Source organism: Stenella coeruleoalba (assembly GCF_951394435.1).
Source record: "Stenella coeruleoalba genome assembly, chromosome: 17".
Taxonomy (NCBI): domain Eukaryota; kingdom Metazoa; phylum Chordata; class Mammalia; order Artiodactyla; family Delphinidae; genus Stenella; species Stenella coeruleoalba.
The window spans coordinates 56,693,298-56,708,244 of NC_137163.1; the positions used below are offsets into that span (position 1 = coordinate 56,693,298).

Sequence of the window (14,947 nt, forward strand, 5' to 3'; positions counted from 1 at the left end):
TTCACCGAACCCCAGGCGAGAGACTTCCGGTACCTTCCCACGAAGGAGCGGGGCATCGCACCCGGGTCCGCCCCGCGCCCCGACCCGGCCCCGCCCGCCTCGCCCCCTCCCCGCCCCGCCCACCCCCGTGACGTGCCGCAGAGGGCCGGGCTCATGCGCACTCGCGTCCCGCGCCCCGCACGGCTGCACTGCCTCGGCGGTTGTCATTCTCCGCGGCGCGGCGGCGAGTGCCGAGTGCGGCGCGTGCCTGCCTTCCCGCTCGCTTGTCGGCGCGCCTGCGATGTGATCGACCGCCTGGGAGCGGGCTGGCAGCTCTCCCCGCTACAGCGCCTCGGCTTTTCCCTGGCCGCCTTCCTTGTTGAGCCCCGATTCCCTCGGAGCCGGAGACACGCACCAGAGGCTCGAAGCGCCGCACTCCGGGGCGGGCGGCAGCTGCAGCGCTCGGGACCGCGCGGCCGGGTGCAACCTCTGTCGTCGCCGCCGCCGCCGCCGCGCTTGTCACCGCGGAGCCAAGGCGGCTGGTGCAGAGCGGCAGCACCTCGCCCCGCACCCGCCGCCGCCCGGGCAGTGCGGGGCCGCGGCGCTCTGTGCGCAGCGGGAGTGCGGTCCCCCCCGAAGGCTCCCTGTCGTCTGCGTCCCAGTAAGTTGACTGTAGTTTTTGAAGTTGGAGGGCGCCACGGGAAGGGGAGGTTCGTTTTTGTTATCTTCACGTCGTGGGAAGCTGGGGATGGCACCTCTTGTTAGCAGGGCTCCAGCTTGGGGAGTTGAGGGTGCGAAGCCGCGGACAGGGCACGCGGGGAGAGGAAGCAGTCCCGGGAGAACTGGCTCCAGCCTCTGCTGAACGTGCCAGACGGAAATGCTGTGAGAGGACAGGTGCTCTGAGGGCATTTTGCCTGCTGCTGATTGCACATTCCAAGCCCTTTGACTGTGTGTGTGTGCGTGTGTGTGTGTATGTGTGTGTGCGCGCGCGCGGGGGGGGGGACTGGGGGGTGTTAGGGGGGTCCTGTCACCTCCATCGCAAGTCCTCAAGGAAATGACTCTAGTAATATTCCTGGATGCGATAGATCTTTGGGGATGGGGGCTAAGTCATTCCCTCTCAGGCCTCCAGGCTTCCCGCGCATCCCACTTTTCTCTTCCCCTAGGCAGAAGTTGTAATTGGAGACCAGTCCTTTAGGGAAAGACAACTTATATGTCAACCTAGAGTTCTGTGCTATAAGGCAAATAAAATGAGAAACCCGCTCAGCGTGTATGATTTCATACACTTTAAGAATGTGAGCAAGTCTCAAAGCAATAGTGTTCAGATGATGACACTTGGGTTTCACCCTTACTGTCCTCCACCTCTTATGTAAGCCTCCCGGCAGGATAACTGTCTCTGCAGTGGCTGCAGCTGTGGCTCTCCATTCCATTTGTTTAAGGTCTAGCTTGAACGTATTTAATGAAAATGTTGACATGATATAGCGCTCTGCAGTCTGAAACAGAGTGCACTCTTCAAATTGGAGTGTCTTCTCCTAATAGGGAATGTGCAAGGAAAACCCCAGTATATTTTTCAAGGCAGCTCCAGGAATTAGACACATAAATCATGTTTTAAAATAGCATGCATTGTACAGAGAGCTTGCAGAGGACCCCTTTGAACACATCCCCTTTGTTTTAGAAAAAGTGGAAATGGTTCATGCCAGACAATTGTTGAGTCTGAAAGTTAAGTGTACTGATAGGCTTAATTATCTTAATAAACAAAGAGCATGATTTATAGGTAGCTGCCCTGCCCTACTTTGAAGGATAGAATTCTAGAATTCTTTAACCTTTCTCTCGTCTGTGCCCTAGAGATTCCTTTTAAGCAGAGCAATAGATTATCATCATTGATGTTTAATATTTGAGTTGATTAAATTTGTAAAAGGAGTACTTTGAAATACCATACAGTACTGCTATGACTGTTAAGACAGTGAATATTAGAAATAAGGAGAATATTCCAATTTCTTGGTATAGAAGTCATTAGTTTAATAAAACAGATAACATTGACTGCCCTAATATATCTTTTTTAATGTGGACTTGTAATAAACGTTTAAACCAAAACTCAGGGTTGTGTTTTGATGTAGGATTTATTTAGATACTCTTTAGAAAAAGAAGCACATTTATTTATAGCATTCTAGCACATGGAACAAGACGAACTAGTTATAGGCACCTCATTTAAAAACATATCATAGTTTTTTTTAAGGAATTCTAAGAAAATACACAAAATGTAATTTCAAAAGTTGAAAAGCTAGTCAACACTTTGTACTTGGTGAGAGCAGCCATTGCTCATCTCTAGAAGAGATTACATCTGAGCATGGAAGCACAAACAGGTTGACCCCCTCCTAACATGATGCACTGTCACATCATGGTTAGGAGGACAGACTAGGGAGCCATGCTGGCAGCTTGGGTACCATCTGTTTGAATCTGGGCAAGTTACCTAAACTCAGTGCCTCAGTGTCTTTGTCTGTAAAATGGGGATAACAGTTACCTATCTCTCTGGATTGTGGTGAGGATTAAGTGAGTTCATAGATTTAAAGCTACTGAACCAGTGTCTGGCTTATTAAACTGAGTAAAATTATTGTTAGGAAAGGAAATGCATCTTTGGATTCTGTGGACATTGAATGGCTGCTGATGGAGGTTAACAGAAGCAGTTCACATGTATAATAGGAGAGAGGGTATGAACCTCCTGGTAATGCAGACACCAGCTGGTGTTTGACCTAATGTCTCTTTCAATTCCTCTCCAAGGTGGGTGGCTTCATCTCCACTTTGGAGAAAAGGAAACTGGAACTCAACAAGATCAAATAGTAGAAATCGCAGTTAGGATTTTAACCCATGTCTGTCTCTTTCAAACCCTGTCCTTTTTGGCCCTGCTGCCTCGATTTGCAAACTGCCTTTTCCATCTCTTCTCCTTGAATCCTCATAATAACATAATAAAATGGGTGCATTATTATCTTTAATTTACAGATGAGGAAATTTACTTTAAGCAGTAAAGTATGCAAAGTGCTTAACTCACAAGATAGTTCTCCATGACTGGGAGCTATTATTATTATCATAATTATTGTTTAAAAGCTTGCCTACATTAGCACATGGTAGAGATGCAAGCAGGTGAAATGAGTTTTCTCATTCGGTTTGAAGTGGATTCCATTGCTTTTCACTTCCCTATTCACATACTTAGAGAATCGAGAAAAAGAAAATGGTATGTTACCCTTCCCACGGTTCCCGCTGGAGGACAGCACTCCTGGGTTTGTTTCCGCCTGCAGATGTAGCTGCAGGATCCACATAGCCTAGTGAACCACCGCAAGCAGGTCATCCATCGATCCACAATCAGCATCATCTGTGAGCATGAATTCAGTCCCAGCTGGAGAGCACCCCTGGGGCAGAGAGGCCCTGCACTTTGCAACATAGTGTACTGTATGTTCAGAAATGGAAATAATTTACATTTCATATTAAATAAGCATGCTTCCTCTGGGCCTTAGTACCAGTGTGGTGGGAAGCAGTTTTAGGGGTCTTGTGTGAGCAGTCCAGTTTTGCCTTCCATATCCTCGGGTTCCACATCTGTGGATTCAACTAACCTCGGGTTTAAAAAATATATATTTTTTAATTCCAGAAAGTTCCAAAAAGCAAAATTTGATTTGCTTTGCTCCAGCAGCTATTTACATATTGTAGCATTTACATATTTACTGTTTACATGGCATTTACACTGTATGAGGTATTATAAGTAGTCTAGAGATGATTTAAAGTCTGTGGGAGAATGTACTTTAAGGTTCTATGCAAATATAATGCTATTTTGTATGAGGAACTTGAGTATCCACTGATTCTGGTATCCTCACGGGTCCTGGAACCAACCCCCCATGGACTCTACTTTGTTAAAAGTCTGGTCCAGTCTGTCAAACTTTTCACTTGACTTCCGAAAGTTGGGAACGATTGAAAGGCTTTTTTCCTGTGGCTTTCTTAGATTATCATCCAGATCTACATAGTATTCTGGCCCTTGGTAAATATTTACTCTGCTTTCTAGATATAAAAAATCTAATTTCTGTAAAGGGCACATATGCCACAGACAGCTTACAGACTGATTTAATATTTAAAGAAACCTGGTATCCTACCACTGTAAGGTACTTCAATACAGATGTTCTAATTGGGCTTTTTTTTAAGTCAAAACTCTCTGTACAACATGTTGATTATAGTTAATAATACTGGATTGCATATTTGAAAGTTGCTAAGAGAGTAGATCTTAAAAGTTCTCATCACTAGAAAAAAAAATTAACTATGTGAGGTGACAGATGTTAACTACTCATCATGGTGATCATTTTGCAATATATACAAAGGTTGATTCATTATGTTGTACACCTGAAATGAATAGTGTTATATGTCAGTTACATCTCAATTAAAAAAAAAATCAAATCAAAAGTCTCTGGGTGTGAGCTTCCAGGAGGGTGCCAGATAGAGTCCTTGCCATCAACTGAGTCTTTCTGCGGTTTTAGCTCTCCTTGTCAGAGTACAAATATTCCTTTTTACTCTTTCAAATGCTTTTACTTAAATTTCAAATGCTCCTCTGCTCTGGGGCATTCTGTAGTAAAAATCTTCCTCAATCACTTTTGTGACTCGACCTGGGTCCATAATTTACTTTTAACTCATTCTTTAGAATTTACGTAGTTCAGTTTTATTTTTTTGTCTACGTTAACTATTTATTGGCTTACCTCTAAATCGCCAAATAACTTGCCTCTGACATCTAGCTATCCTTGCTGTCAGAAGACATACAAGAAATGCAAGCTAATTTTAATATGGATAAAGTGAATGAAGACCATTTAGTCTCCCCAGTCATCTCTACTGTTTTTTTTTTTTTTTTTTTTTTTTGCGGTTCGCGGGCCTCTCACTGTTGTGGCCTCTCCCGTTGCGGAGCACAGGCTCCGGACGTGCAGGCTCAGCGGCCATGGCTCACGGGCCCAGCCGCTCCGCGGCGTGTGGGATCTTCCCGGACCGGGGCACGAACCCGTGTCCCCTGCATCGGCAGGCGGACTCTCAACCACCGCACCACCGGGGAAGCCCCTCTACTGTTTTGAATTATCGTCCCTTTGGGCTTGGGGAGTCTGGGGCTGATTGTATTTCTAGAGCTCTTGCCTCATACATCTGGGAGAAACTTGTTGGAGGTTATACTAAGTCTTGGTTCTACAAGCAAGTTGCTCGTGTGCAACATGGCAGAGACAGTCCCGCAAGGCTGGGACGTTGCTGAATTTGAGGGCGAGGGCTGGGTGTGGGGAAAGACAGCTCCGAGTATGATTTATCTGCCACATCCTTACTGGATGGAATGAATAGCTAACACAGAGCCCTTACCGTGGGCTGGCTGCCATGCTAAGAACTGTACATACAATATTTACTTTAATCAGTGACCTTGTGTGGTTACTTTGTTATCCTTTATTGCACAAGGGGAAACTGAGGCCTAGAAAGGTCAGAGCACTTGTCCAAGATAACACTAGTGTGTTTTTGAGCGAAGAGTGGAGGCCAGGAGTCTGATGAGGCCCAGCATTCTACTGCATCCAATGTGGGGGCCTTCTTATGGTTCAGCTGTGTCACAGAGATATCCTCTATTGTGCGTCTCAAAATAATCCTATGCTATCTCATGTTCTCCCCACAGTGACCCTAGGATAGAGCTAAAGGGATGGTGGAAAGGTCCGTGCCCACCGTCTTCCAGATCTTTATTGAGGAAGAGCTTAAAGCTTAGTTCATGCAATGAGCTCAGAAAAGAAACCCCCATGTTAGCATCGTGAAATAGGAAGCATGAAGCCTTCCACTGATCGTGGGACACAGTGGAGAGGCGTGCAAACCTTGTGTTTGATGTCACATACTTGCGTCATTCTCATCGAAGAGAGAAGTGTAGCAACCTGAGATTTTCTTAGGTGATTTCTAAAATATTAAATCAAAAATGATTTAATCAGCAGTGAGTATGACTACAGCAGTGTCACGTGTTGTTCACAATGAACTTGATGGTTTTAAAAGTAAATGAACAAGTATGTCTCACAAGCGAAGTGCAAGCGTGTTGTCTCAGAAAAGGAAAATTGTGTCACATCTTCTGTGTCTGCATCCTAGTCTAACTCCACTCTAAATGCAGAGGGAAAGGGCAGAATTTAAAACCAACATGTAATATTTTCAAAACCATTTCCCTGAGCCCCACCTCCTCTATTTTTTCCTGATTTCACACTGGAGCCAACGTTTGTTGTAGAGGTCTCTGTATTATGCAGCTGCCCTTTTGTAAGAAACACTTTTCCAAAATAAAACAATTTAAAAACCCATTAAAAAAAGTTCTTCATATCCTTTGGGTTTTGAGTTATTATTTTTGTTGTTGTCGTTGTTATAATATTTCGGTATATTATGTTAATGTCTCACCCACTCCCCCTTCTTGGTTTTATAGGACTGTATAATTTTCAAGCCTGTGAGTGATTGAAAATTTATGAAAAATTCAATTTTCTAAGTGTGGATTTTATGGCAGAGGACAGGGAAGTTTGGCCTGATTGGGGGGCCTTTACTTAAACTACAGAGCACTTGAAACCCTATGAACCTTATGGAGTAGGCAGGTTTTTCTAAAACAAGTGTTTTAATTGATCAATAGCAGCCTTGTACTTTCCTCTTCAATTTCACGGGACCCAGTCCCCACCTATCATATCTCGTATTCATTTGTAAGTAATCAATTTCAATTGATTTTCTGAAAGTACCGAAAGGTGGGACTCGTCAGCGTTGCTGCATCTGTCATTTCAGTCTTCAGGGAGCCCCAGGGTTGCATATGGAAGCCTTTCTGTGAATTTGTTCTGTAAGGAATGAAGAGTATTTAGATAGGTCCTTGGGGTTCAGGTCTCGCTGTATTTGTGACTCAATCATTGCTGTTAATGTTGCTTCCACTCACTCTGGCCTTTCACCTCCACCCGAACTCCTTCCTCCATCACCCCGACGTGGTTGAACGTGCTGAAGCTACTCGGAAACTTTAACGTTGAAGCAGCTCATGCTATAGGTCAGAGGCAATAAAACCACACAAGACAAATTTTCTTAAACTATAAAAAAGCCGATCTGTAACGTGGCTACACACAAGAACACCACAACTTCTGTATTCAGCACTTGGGAATTGCAACCGGAGTGGCCTTGTGATATTTTCCATGGCACCTTGTACAGAGAGCTCTGAACCTCTCATTCACACATAATCGATCACTAGAAGCTTGGCAGTGTTTGAGTCAAACTTAGTTGGAGTGGTATTTACTCATTTATGCATTCACCAGATATATATCCATATACCAGGCATAGTGTTGGATGATGAAACCTCAGACATAAGAGGATTCCTTTCACTTTCCTCAAGAATCTCAGTCTTGGGAGGGAAAAGACGCTTAACAGCAGTTGGAACCAGTGCCTAAAAGATGCTGGGCTCTCTCAGGGGTGCCTGACTCCAAAGAGATGACTTTCCTTTAAGCAGGGCAGGATCTGAGTCTGGAAGGGTGAGTTGGAGGGGACCAGGCAGCTGAGGGTGGGAATGGGCTGGCAAAAATCATTCTGAGCAGAGGGACCAGGGAGAACACAATGAAGGAGCTGAAGAGGGTGGTACATCTGTGGAATAGCTGGTACTTCCCCAAGACTGGTGCTCATCAGGGGCAGTAGGTGAAGCTGGAAATGGAAAGTAGAGGCTGGAGCCACTTCGGGAAGGGTCTTGTGGGCCATATTTGGTTCAGATGAATTCAGGTCGTTCTTTTAGAAGGATCACTCTGGGTGTGTTGTAAAGAATGGTTGGGATGTGAGGATGGTGGTGTGGAAAAAAGCAGTTGTGGAAAAAAGCTGCTGAATCTTAGTGTGGATTTTAAGGTCTGAACAGACTGATCAAGGTGGGGGGATCGGAGAAGGAGAGGAGAAGCAGGGAGGGGATGGTGAGTTTAGGGATGGATGACTCCCCAGGGCTCTGGCTTGAGTGATTGAAAGGACAGATGTGCCATTGGTCATGATAGCGAATACAGAGAATGGTACAGTATGCAGCGGGGGAAGGTGACAAATTCAGGGGTGGATTCGTGTGATGCGAGGCACAAGAGGGGCACCCAGGGCTTGAGATTCAGTTGACAGTTACACAAGGCTGCGGTTCTGGAATTCAAGACCGAGGCTGAGCTGGAGATAAAAGTTTGTAAGTCTTCCGTGTATTTGAAGTTGTTGAGGTTGTGATCTGCCTGGGAGGGTGCGTAGAATGAAAAAATGACAAAGGCCAAGGTGGCAGGCAGAAGAAAGGGAGATGGGATGGTAAGATTAAGTGAGGGAAGTTTTCGACAAGTGCTCGGGCACAAAGTGGCAGAAGCCAGAGGGAACGGGAGCCGTGTGACAAAAGGAATGAAATAGAAAGAAAAGGCAGAGAGCAAAGGGACAGGTCTGACTGTTTCCTCGCTTGCATCTACACAGATGACAGTGGCTCTTTCTCATAGAGCTTTTAGTTCCTGTCAATAAGCATGAAGACCTACTATGTGGAATGTGGACGGGGAGTGGGGTAAAGGAAAGAAGTCAATAAAATCACGAATAAAGCATGACCCTCAACCTCAAGCTGCTTATAGGATAGCATTGTCGTTTCTTGTTTTGCTTTTCCTTTCATTTTTCTCCTTCGTTGACAGCAGGACAGGGCCACTTGGGAAAGTGGGAAGAATGAAAGAATCACTTTCTTGGCACATGAAGTGCTTGGTTCTCCATAACAGGCATGTCTCATTGTATTCATGAATGAGCACACCGAAAGGGACGGTGATAATGACACATTATTTGACAGTTTACAAAAGCAAAGCTTATATCATGGCCACAGCATCTGTGGAGGGTTTGGACCTGTGAACCAGTCCTGTTAGAGTTACTAATGAGCCTTTTGGCTCGTTGGTTTATTTGAGATATATCAAGTACAGTTTCCTGTAATTTTCACTTGTCTTATAAAAACAGGCATCATTAAGTTATAGACAAGCTGGAGTATTTGGGGGGATGGTGGAAATAATTACCATGTGTTTTAGTTAATATCATGCATTTCAGTCCTCACTTGTTTCATCCTTTAATTTTGACCTAAAGGTGGAATTACTCCCATTGCAGAGATGACGGAACTGAGATGCAGGGTTAGGGTGACTGCATGGAAATAACACAGCTAGTGAATGGTAGAGCTCCTAGGACCCCAAATAAGGCGTTCTGATTTCAAATTCTGGCTTCTTGCCACTCCATCATGTTACCTGTGTCTTCATGAATAGCTACTAAAGAAAAATTAGGGTGTGGAATATTTAAGAGATTTTTAATTAGTCTGCTCAAAACACTAATAGTGGAAACTGCTTTGGCCACAGTCTTTATATTTGGTGGGCCACAGGTTCTTCATGCAAATGTATGCGATTAAGTCAGACTGGGGGAAAGCTTTTTTCACAGATGAACATCTTTTTCTTTCATTATCTTAAAAGCTTTAGAAAAGCCTCTAAGTTGTAAAAGGATTCAACATTTTAAACTGTAAAATCATTGTAGTCAGACTTGCTGTCTGTGATACAAAGGAAATTTATTTTTCAGTTGTTGCAATGGCTGTTGTAGGTGAGAAGCGTTTTGTGTGTACATGTATGTGTGCGTGTATGTGAAATAAATCAGCCAGATTAAGTTTAACGTATTGGTTTTCCTTTTATAATATCATTCCTGAATTCTCCAAATACATTAGTGATGTAGCTTGCTTTATCTTGCCAAAGCAGCTATTATGTTCCCTATTTAATGCCAAAGTATTAAAGCATTTGTCTTTTTCTTACGCAGTGTAAAATGATGCAGGATAAATCGAAAGAGCTTATTTTATTTTTACAACTTGTATTTTGGCTTCTGATATTCTAAAATTATGATTTACCTAATTTTGCTACTGTTAAAGCAGATATTAACTATTAATATACAGAAGTGTCAGAACCATGAAATGTACATGGAATTTTATGGCTGTTTGAAAAGTTTATGATGCTACATCTTTTTATTTCATAAAAAATATCTATGAGCCTTGCTAAATGGCAATTTCCAGATGAAAGCAATTTCTAGCAAGTAGCAAAATGCTGGTACCAGTGTTTATCTTTAAATCTCAATTTCAGGCTTCACGGTGCCAATTTTACATTTTAGCTTCAGTGGAAAAAAACTGAATCCAAAAGGGCTTATGCATTTGTGACATTCAGTTGGTTGATCTTTTGTTATTAATGCTGATTTTTTTTAAATAACCATAGGCTTATAAAGTTTTTAAAGATTTATAAAAATGTTAGGCAACTATCTTAGCTTTAGTAATTATCATTACACATGGCGTACTGTAGTAGCATAGTCCATTGTAGTTGAGAAATTACAGTATAGGCATATGAGAATTTAAATAACAATATAAAATAGTATTGTGTTTTATATGTGATTTTATTGTACTTTATATTTATAAAAATATGTGAGGAAATTCAAATGAAGTAAAATGAAAGTTAATTTGGCCATTTCATGCCTCATGTGTCCAGTTTCATCCAAATGCAAATATGATAATCCAGGGCACAGAGTTAGCATCCTGTTGGGGCGATTTGACACTACTGTATTTACTACTCACCACCAACAGGAATAATTAAGCTGCATTTCCCACTAATCTTTCCGTAAGTATATATTTTAATCTTATGTGCTAGGAGTTTTCATTTTCTAAAAAGAGTAATTAAATTTTCTTTACCTCTTTTTTCTTCCCATTCAGTTTTTTTTGGGGGGTGGGTGGGTAGGATTTTATTCATTTATTTATTTATTTTTGCTGTGTTGGGTCTTTGTTTCTGTGCAACGGCTTTCTCTAGTTGTGGCAAGCGGGGGCCACTCTTCATCGCGGTGCGCGGGCCTCTCACTATCGCGGCCTCTCTTGTTGTGGAGCACAGGCTCCAGACGCGCAGGCTCAGTAGTTGTGGCTCACGGGCCTAGTTGCTCCGCGGCATGTGGGATCCTCCCAGACCAGGGCTCGAACCCGTGTCCCCTGCGTTAGCAGGCAGACTCTCAACCACTGCGCCACCAGGGAAGCCCCCCATTCAGTTTTATTCTGACTTCTCTTATGTTAGTGTATACTTGACATGATAGAACACGCCTAAATTAGTAATCTGATTTGAATACCATAATTATATGTACAGTTATGGCTTGACTGAATAGAGGGCTTTTGCATATTGTGTACGTTCTTTCTCTTAGTGGATTTAGGAATTATGTGCTTAATATTTCAGAGTCCTAAACCTGCTTATGTTTAGCAATAGGCATGCAGAGAAAAATATAAATATTTTTACAAACGTGATTTTAAAAGATATGCTTCCTTTTCACATGTTAGGAATTGACAGGTAACTGTCCACCGTAGCTCTTTCTTATATGCAATAGACTGATAAACACAGAAGTGGCTGAAACCTACAATGATGTCATTTGTAGCACCTAAATTGTTAGTGTTGAGGTTAGGCGCGTACTCCTTTCTTTTCCTGAATAAAAAATAATGATGCTTTGCAGTAAAGTATTACGCATCTTGATAACTATGTAAGCATATTCAGGTAATGTTAAGAATATTTTTTTCTTTGCTGTATTATATAACAGTCATTTTGCCCAAAATGTACATCTTGAACTTTTAACATCAGCATGAAATTCCCAATATTTCCAAAGTAAGAATGGACACTAAAAAGTCCGGAGACTCATTAAAAGCAGACAATATGGATAATAGCTTTTCAGATTTTTGCGCCAGGGTGTATTGAAGAGGATTGCTAAACACTGTGGTTGCTGAGAAAAATAAAACCCTGAAATATTAAACTTACACTTAATTTAATAGTTTCTGTCACCACAGTTCTTAACCTTTAGGTTCCAACTGGCTTAGTGCTTTACTAATAGCAGCTGGTCAGGACCTGAATTATTATAGATCTTTTCTTTTATTAAATATTCAGTAGCATTTTCAAAATTGTTCTCCTAGATACAGTTCATAATAAACAGCCCAGTGCTAGCAGTGAACATGCTGCTTTTATTACTGTCTTACAGCCATAGGCCACTTGACATTTGGACCCAGCTCTTACGGATTTTCGCAGCTCCGCACATCCTGAAACCTGTCAGCCTTGGATCAAAACAAGTCTTTTGCATCTCCACAGTTGCAAGGAGAGTAGAAAGAACTTCTTTTCTTCTCCCCATTATAGGCCAAGGCCTGTGGTCAGAGGAACATCATTTGCCAGGTTTATGCTTTTTCTGTCTTGATGTTCTCGCTAGCTTTAGGAAGTGATAACATGAAAAGCACTGTTGAAACACAAACACAACAGTTTGATCTGATGTGTCATATACTCTTTCTATTTAAAGCTACGGTTCTCCACGAAGGGTGACTTTGCTACCCAGAGGACATGTGGCAGTGTCTCAGGACATTTTTGGTTGTCACAGCTGTTGGACAAGGGTAGGGGGTAGGGACGTGAGGGCTACTAATGACATCTAGTGAATGAGTAGAGGCCAGGGATGCTGTTACACGTCCTACAATGCACAGAACAGCCCTCCACGGGGAAGAATTATCAGGGCCAAAATGTCAGTAGCGCTGTGGTTGAGAAGCCCTGATCTGGAAAGTAAAGGAATGTCTTTTTAATTTGCTTTATATTGTTCAAGCAAATGGGAATGTGTTCAATGGTTCTGGTGAAGAGATCCGTGCATTCAATATAATCATATATTGAATACCTCCTAGGTCCTGAAAATACTGTGAAGACTGGCATCGTCCTTAGGAGTTTCCACTATCTTTGCAAGATGAGTGGTAAACAAAATACTACTGTTTGATGTGATGCATGCTGTAATTAGAGAGGCATGTGTGGCATGTTAAAATAGAAATAATTTCTATTTCATTTGCTAAATATAGGGGAATATCTGGAAGAACTCATCTTCTCTGGCTAGATGTAAAATTAGTCATTTGGGAGCAAGATTTTTCCTTTTCCCTTCATAATCAGGGATGGGTCCAATTTATTGCACCCTTCTCCCCCTATTTGAACTGGTATTAATTTGAAACATCAGGAAAAAAGATGAGGTGCGGACATAAAAAGTGTTACTTTAGAAATTTAGGATATTAGTTTTTTCACATCTTCATTGAGGTATAACTTACATGCCATAAAAGTCTCCTCTTTTAAGTGTACAATTCACAGATTTGTAGTAAACTTGCAGAGCTATGGGACTACCATCACAATTCGGTTTTAGGGCTTTTCCATCACCCCAGAAAGATCCCTTGTGCCCGTTTGTGGTCATGCTGTGTTTTCATTGCCAGCCCCAGGCAAGCACTAATCTTTCCATCTTTTTCTCTTTTCTGCCTCACTTTCTTTTTTTTTTTTTTTTTTTTTTTTTTGCGGTATGCGGGCCTCTCACTGTTGTGGCCTCTCCCGTTGCGGAGCGTAGGCTCCGGACGCGCAGGCTCAATGGCCATGGCTCACGGGCCCAGCCGCTCCGCAACATGTGGGATCTTCCCAGACCGGGGAACGAACCCGTGTCCCCTGCATCGGCAGGCGGACTCTCAACCACTGCGCCACCAGGGAAGCCCCTGCCTCACTTTCTGTGTCCATTTGCTAAAAGGCGAATCTATGGACATATCATTTGGAATATTAATTTTTACAGTTAAAATGTAGTTTGATATCTTCTTTTTGAAGATCAGCATCACGTTTCTGTTTTTCGTATTACCCATACCATACACATGCGACGGCACAGGATTGGGTACACTCAGTATCGGAACTCCCAGACTGATACAGTGAAAAATGTGATAAAGGAAAGGATGAGCACGTGTGTTTAAGGCGGCATATGTGAAATCGTATGTGGTATGCCTGTTTTTCAGCCTTGTCCTGTTTTGTTCCCTGTGAATCTGTCTACTAAAATAATGTTGTAGAAATCATTGAAAAGCTGAGGTCAGGGAAATACCTTCACGATGTGGGAAAACGGTGGAAGGATTAAATCTGGAGAACTCACCTGTTTGGGAGTTGTATGCAGGTCAGCAACAGTTGTATGTAGCCAAACCCTTTGGGGCTGAATGTCTTTTAGAATCCAGCTTTTAGAAAGGGAATGCAGACTGTATACTGTAGGTTATGTAATACTCCCATGGGACTCAGGAAACACAGTCATTTCTGGAGCAAAGTAGATGAATATTCACATTTAGCTGGACAGAAAAAGTCCTGTCAGCTCAGGTCAGGGTTTGGAACAAATTCGTTTGGTAGCAAAGTAACAAAGAAACTGTTTTCACAGAGTTTTGCGTTTCAAAATTGTGGATAAAGGTTTATGAACCTGTCGCAGTGTATCCCAGGATATTACATTTCAAATAATTGTCCCATCCTCTTTTCAGCACCTCCCCACCCAATCTCCTCTGCCACATACGCACTTCATACAGCTTAGCCATGGGTATACTTGTCTTTCTTTCACATCATGAACTTCCCATCAGACTTGACAAAATGCCAAGTTAGCTGTTCAGTTTTTGTGGATGAAGGTCAGGTATGGATGTGTTATCGCCAGCCAGATCCTTATTCTCTTATGGTTTGTGGTTTCACCTCCCTGCTGGAGTATAGCCATGTCCATCTAGTCCAGCTCCCCCAGGCCCAGGACTCTGGATGATGAAGACAGCTTTTGGGGGTCAAAAAGATGTCCTCGAAGAAAAATCCAAAGGTAACAATGGTAGCTATCATTCCAGGTAGCCCCAGACTCATGCTTGGTAACCTTCACACCCATCACAAAATTATGGGCAGTGAGACTGAGCAGCTATAGGAAGAGAGAAAAACCAGGGTAGGGAGTCCACTAGAGTCAATTCTCTTGAGATAAAGATATTTAGAATTCAAGAAAGATAGACATGAAGAAAATGACAAGAGGGTGTTTACTGGGCTCACAACTTAGAAGGAGGACACCCGTCCAAAGCAAGACATTTCAGACTTGTTCCAAATTGTTCAAAAATCTTACATAATCTTATATAATTTGCCTAATGGCGTTTAGCTAACCT

At 42.7% G+C, this 14,947-nt stretch overlaps 1 protein-coding gene across 4 annotated transcripts in view; it reads left to right on the top strand.

The window, feature by feature from the left end:
• The first annotated feature begins 366 nt into the window (after window positions 1-366).
• Window positions 367-14,947, top strand: part of PAG1 (phosphoprotein membrane anchor with glycosphingolipid microdomains 1) — a 142,792-nt gene continuing 128,211 nt past the window's right edge. The window contains exons 1-3 of one of the 4 annotated variants that reach the window (XM_079902149.1): window positions 515-640; window positions 11,998-12,185; window positions 12,677-12,739. The gene's annotated coding sequence lies outside the window, so the exon portion shown is untranslated. Of the gene's footprint in view, window positions 641-8,041; window positions 8,156-11,997; window positions 12,186-12,676; window positions 12,740-14,947 lie in introns of those variants that run through there. The other 3 variants (XM_079902150.1, XM_079902151.1, XM_079902153.1) reach the window with 3 other exon arrangements.